Source organism: Somniosus microcephalus, chromosome 6 (genome assembly GCF_052327205.1).
Source record: "Somniosus microcephalus isolate GS21.2 chromosome 6, FLI_Smic_1.0, whole genome shotgun sequence".
NCBI lineage: Eukaryota > Metazoa > Chordata > Chondrichthyes > Squaliformes > Somniosidae > Somniosus > Somniosus microcephalus.
The window spans coordinates 201,572,825-201,578,552 of NC_140992.1; the positions used below are offsets into that span (position 1 = coordinate 201,572,825).

The 5,728-nt window shown below is 48.2% G+C and overlaps 1 pseudogene across 1 annotated transcript; it reads left to right on the forward strand.

The window, feature by feature from the left end:
- The first annotated feature begins 1,934 nt into the window (after nucleotides 1-1,934).
- On the forward strand, nucleotides 1,935-4,187 carry LOC147116358 (uncharacterized; annotated as a pseudogene). Its single transcript, XR_015078792.1, has 3 exons — nucleotides 1,935-2,303; nucleotides 2,500-2,577; nucleotides 3,910-4,187. The product of XR_015078792.1 is annotated as an uncharacterized LOC147116358 (transcript).
- The last annotated feature ends 1,541 nt before the right edge of the window (nucleotides 4,188-5,728 follow it).

Consider the following 5,728-nt stretch of genomic DNA (forward strand, 5'->3'; position numbering starts at 1 on the left):
ACTGACTAACACTAATCCCTCAACCAACATCACTAAAATCAGATTACTTTGTCCTTTAACTTACTGCTATTTATGGGACCTTGCTGTGTGCACATTTCCTGTGGTGTTTCTCTGCATTACAACAGTGACTATTCTTCTAAAACACTTCACGTTTTTGTTGTGATTGCTTGCAGGAAGTAGTCATTCAGAATGTTTACTATTTTATGCTCAACTTCAGTTTTAATTCCGTTTGCATCAATTATGGCTTTCACCTCTGCTCTGACTGCCCTGTTACTGTTGTGGTACTGAAAGAATGTTTGACTCTTATGTTTATCTCGGTTATGCATTTTAGAAATTTAGTTCTGTCAAGTAAAGCACTTAACCTTAATTACCCTTCCGAATTTCACTTTCAGCACCTTCTCTGCTTTAAACCTTCTCTGTCCTTGCAAACTGTTGCCTCATCTCCAACCTCCCGTTCCTCTCCGAATTCCTTGAAAGTGTTATAATTTTACAAATCGATGCCCATCTTTCCCGCAATTCCCTGATTGAACCTCTCCAATCAGGTTTCACCGCATCACAACACTGAACCGGCCCTAACCGACACCCTCATTGATTGTAATCGTAGTCCATTATTCCTCCACATCCTCCTCAACCTCTCTGCGGCCTCTATCGTGGCCAATCACACCTTCTCCTCCAACACATTTCCTTCATTGCCTTGCTCAGTGGGATTGCCCTCACTTGGTTGCACTCTGACCTATCATTTGTAGCCAGAGCATCTTCAGCACTAGCTTCTCCTCCCAGCCCTGCACCATTACGTCTGGAGTGCCCCAAGGATCAATCCTTGGCCCCCTCCTTTTCCTCATCTGTGCACTTCTCCTTGCTGACATCAGGCACATGGATCAGTTTTCTCATGTACACTGCCAACATGCAGCTCTAACTCTCCACCACCTGTCTCAACCCCTCCACTGCCTTTGCGTTGTCAGACTGCTTGTCAGATATCCAGTCTCAGATATGCCACAGTTTCCTCCAGTTAAGCACTGGGAAGATCAAATCCATTGTCTTTGCCCCCGGCCACAATCCTTGTACTCTTTGCCATCAATTCCAACACCATCCCCTCTGTGACTATTGTCTCAGACTGAACTGGACTGCTCGCAAACTCACGTCCTATTTGACCCCGAGCTCAACTACCCACCCCACATCCTCTTCATTACAAACACTGCCGACAGCTTCCACCTCCATAACGTCACCTGCTTACAGCCCAAACTCATCCCATCGTTTGCTGAAACCCTCCTCCAAGCATTTGTCGCCTCGAGACTCCACAATCCCAATGCTCTAACAGCTGGTCTGCCATTCCCCATCCTCTGTAAATGTCAACTCTTCCAAACCTCTGCTGCCTGTATCCTATCCTGCACCAGCTCCAGCTCCTGATCACTCACGGATTGGCTCACGGTCTCCAATGCTTCAAATTTAATATTCTCATCCTCATGTTTAAATCCCTCCATGGCCTCACGCTTCCGTATCTCTGCAATCTGCTCGAATCCTGCAACACCACCACCCCACCCCCTCCAAGACAAAACTTTGTTCTTCTGACTCTAGACTCTTGTGCATCTCCCTGTCCCATCCTTCACCAATTGGCGGCTGTGCTTTCAGCAGGCTAGGTCCCATGCTCCGCAATTCCCTTCCTAAACCTCTCCACCTCTCCGCCTCCTTTAAGTCCCTTTTGTTCACCCTCGACACACCTCCTTCCTTCTCTGGGTGTCCATTCGTTTGTTAACCTCGGGACATTTTCCGATGTTGAAGACGCTGCCAATACAAACCCGTGTTGTAGATATTAAGGCAAGTGGAAAGTCTCTCTGGGACACAGGGAGCTGGGGGTGACTTGGGAGAGCAATGTGCAACACAGAAAGTAACAAATATCTAGAGTGAAATCGGTCAATAAACCTCAAACAGAACGTGCAGTCCTGGCCTCCCCCAGACCGTGGGTGTGAAACGTGTTACAGACGCTCAGACACACGGCGATTCCACGGGAAATGTTGGGTAATTGCTGTTATTGAGAAATCTTTTGGGGCCGTGTTGTGAGTGAAGGAGACGGGTGCAATTCAAACCTTCAGCCGCTGACTCACTTCGGTGTCCCGGGTGCATTCTGCCCGGACCAACCCGCCCCTTCCCCGGTTTTGCAGCCGGTTCCCCACCGATCACAACCGCATAAAACTCGACTCCGATTCAGCAAAGGGCACCAGATCGAGAAGCGCTGATTGGGTGAGGGCTGGAAGCTGAAGAAGTTGGTGAAATGTCTGACTCGAAGCCCTGTGTCTGCCTGGATGGTGAGTGGCGACTAGTGCAGTCCTTTCAGCACAGTGTCCCGGCTCAGTCTCACTGAGGTGGAGCAGGATTGGAGGGCAGGCTCTTTATTAAAGTAACTGCAGAACAGAATGGGACAAAGAGCCGGGGCTCCTCCACACCGGGGCATTTCTCCGGGTTTGAACCTTAACTCAATGTCTTTGTTTTTCCTGTTTTCAGGATCCTGCTCCTGTGAAAAAACCTGCAGGTGCTCCGACTGCCGATGTCCCACCAGCAAAGCTGGAAGCTGTCAGAAAAGTGAGTAACTGTGGGACTGTTTACAGCTCCTCACATTGTATTTCTGTGACGGATAGTTCTGGGCAGAACTGAGAGAGGACCAGAATAGAAAAGTACAATGTCCCCGGGCTTTCACTCCAGTCTGTTTGGAACCAGTTGTGATGAAATATTCCATTCATCACTGCCTGTGACTGTGGTCGGTTTCAGTGTCATTTCCCTTCCCCCAGTCCTCATTGTATTGTTTATTGGAATGTGCTGGAATGTGCTGTGTGTAGGGCTCCGCCCATACCTGGCCCCTTTTGTAAGCTAGCTCAGTCTGGCCTCAGTCTCCAGAAGGAAGATACCTCTCTCTCTTACGTGTTACTTTCTAAGTTAATAAAAGCCTTGTTTTGTTTCGCTAACATCGAGTCTCGGAATTATTGAGGCACATCACCAGTGTCGGGACTTAACTTAAACCCAACCCTAACTCTGACCCTAATCCCAACTCTAACCAGCAAGACTCTGAACCTAACCCTAAAATACACCAACCCAAATTAATCAACCCAATCCTAATCCTGCCCCTAAACCGGAACCAGATTTACCCTATTTTCAGGATTCAGACCATACCTCCAATCCCAACACCTAATACTTAAATCAACCCAGGAAATTCAATTAAACGGCACCCGCTGAGCAAAGACCCTAATGTCGGGACCATAATCTGCTGGGGAATGCTCACTGACCAGATGGAGTGAGTCCGGTGGGTTGGTGCTCCGATCTTCAAGCTGCTCCAATTGGTGGGACTGTAACTGAGATGCTCAGTATCGCCACCTAGTGAACTAAATTAATCATTAAAGTCACCATTTCGCTTATCAGATAGGTGAAGAAGTTCTGTCCTAACAAAGTTTAGTCCACTGCTGCTACATTGCTGTGGATGCTATTTTACCCAGGATTTACAGCAGTATCCTTATTGTAGAAACACATCTCAAGGTGTTTCACAGAGGAGGAAATGAGGGCGCATCCTGAACAGGGGAACAGCAGCGTTTAATCGAGCTCACAGCAATGGAATCCCAGCCCCTGAAATATCCACATGTGAAACTAGCTGGCGGGAAGTTCTACCCTGAAGAGCTGATCTCTGAACAGTGGGTGGGACAGACTGATGAGATCACAAGCTCCCAAATCTTACCCCCAATGCAGCAGCTGACAGACTGACAGGCAGGGCTTCTGAGGCGGGGCATCTTCAGACGGGTTACTTGGAGATATGGCACAGATTAGTTTATTAGGGAGGAGCTGAGTGCTGCAATGGGAGGGTCTGGGGCTGTTTCACTGAACTCATTCATTGTTCCTGATTTCTGCCTTTGCCCTCTCCTCTCTCAGGTTGCTGCTCTTGCTGTCCTGCAGGATGCACGAACTGCGCCAATGGCTGTGTGTGTAAAGGGAAAACCTGCGGCAAATGTAGCTGCTGCTCCTGAACAACAGGCCCTTCAGGCCCAATATAGAAAGTATTGTCCATATGTACTGTATTACACAAGACGCATGTCCTCAGTATCTCTGTCCTGATGAGTTGTCTGTTTATATAAACTCATGAAAAGTGAATTCATTGTTTTTGAAATGATCATGTTTAATATCAGTAAATAAAAAAACTATTTCAATCATGTGATCAGTGCCATTCTCTTCGTTAAATAAGTGATGTTCCTAACGACAGCTCAATGTGTAGGGGACCATTTAGAGCCTAAACAGGCCACATTGTGTAAAATGATGCCTGAAAGCCTCATCGCCAACTGGTGCAGTCTCGGGGAAGAGGTTGAAGCATGTGGTGATGGAGCAGTGTGGGGAATGATGGAGTGAATGGTTCGATGGTATCCTTGCATCAGTATTAGGGCTCGTGGGCTAGGTCGGTTCCGAGAGCTTCAACCTCAAACCAGCAATGATGGGAGTTGGGAGAATAGGGCCCTTGTTTCTATTTTGTAACTCTGGGGAGCTGCTCTGTCACATTAAAGAGGGAGCCCCACAGAGCAGGGGGCAATACATTCAAATTCTGAGGTGTATTAAAGCACAAAAATTGATATAACTCAGTCCTGTATCAGTGACATGCGCAGTCGTGGTCTGAATTCCCGATGTCTGTAGAACAGGGAAGCCCAACCCCTTTCTCTGTGGAACACTTCACTGTGGACTTGGAATCCTGTGGGCTGCATATTGACAATCACACCAAACACTAAAATCAAACTGAAGCCGTCAGCTATGAAAATATATTAACTGTCCACAATCAACAGTCATTACTTTTAAAGATTAAAGTTTTCCCCTCAGTTCATTAAGTATATTCATATGTAGTGGTCCCACCGAGTGTCCCTTACTTGTTATACATACTTCCCTTTAACTTTAACTATGTTTATATACAATTTGCATGTATGGGGCGTTGCCCCTTTAAGAATGCGACCTAACGCAATGACGTCACGTCGCGCATCACGTGACTCACCCAAACGCGGGCTAACGCGATGAAGTCACGTCGCGCATCACGTGACTCACTTAAACGTGAGCCGGCCCAGCTTGGCCTCCCGCTCCCATGACAATCGCCGGCCTAGCTCGGCCTCCCGCTCCTGCGGCAATCGCCGGCTCAGCTCGGCCTCCCGCGACTTCGGCCGCAACGGCCGGCTACAGTGCCGGGAGAACGCGATGACGTCATCGCGCCATTCACGTGACTGCCCAAGCGCGGGAAAATGCGATGACGTCATCACGCAATCCACGGGACTGCCGAGTCAGTCCTCGTGGCGTCCCCACTGGGGAAAGACCTGTTCCACGACTCTCCTGCATTGTTCTACGTTGTTTGCTGTACTTCATCTAATTCAACATTAAAATCCTGTTTGTTGTTCTTCCGAGTCAAGCTCCGTTATTTGTTAGGAATACACCTATTCCTACATTGGTGACCCAACGACGTGAGGACGGGAATTCATCAAAACCTACATTGGTGACCCTGTCTCCGTGAACGATTTTCATGGATGAAGCGCACAGCCTGAACCCCGTCTCTGTGAGCGGTTTCACAGAGGAAGAGCACGGCGAACAACATCCGACAAGCAACAACCGACGAACGCCAATTCCTAGGATTGCTGACCAACGACATATGGCGACCCCGTCTTTGTGAACGTATTTGCAAAGGAAGCGCAGCCTGGAGGTGATCCCGTTTTTCACGAACGTAACG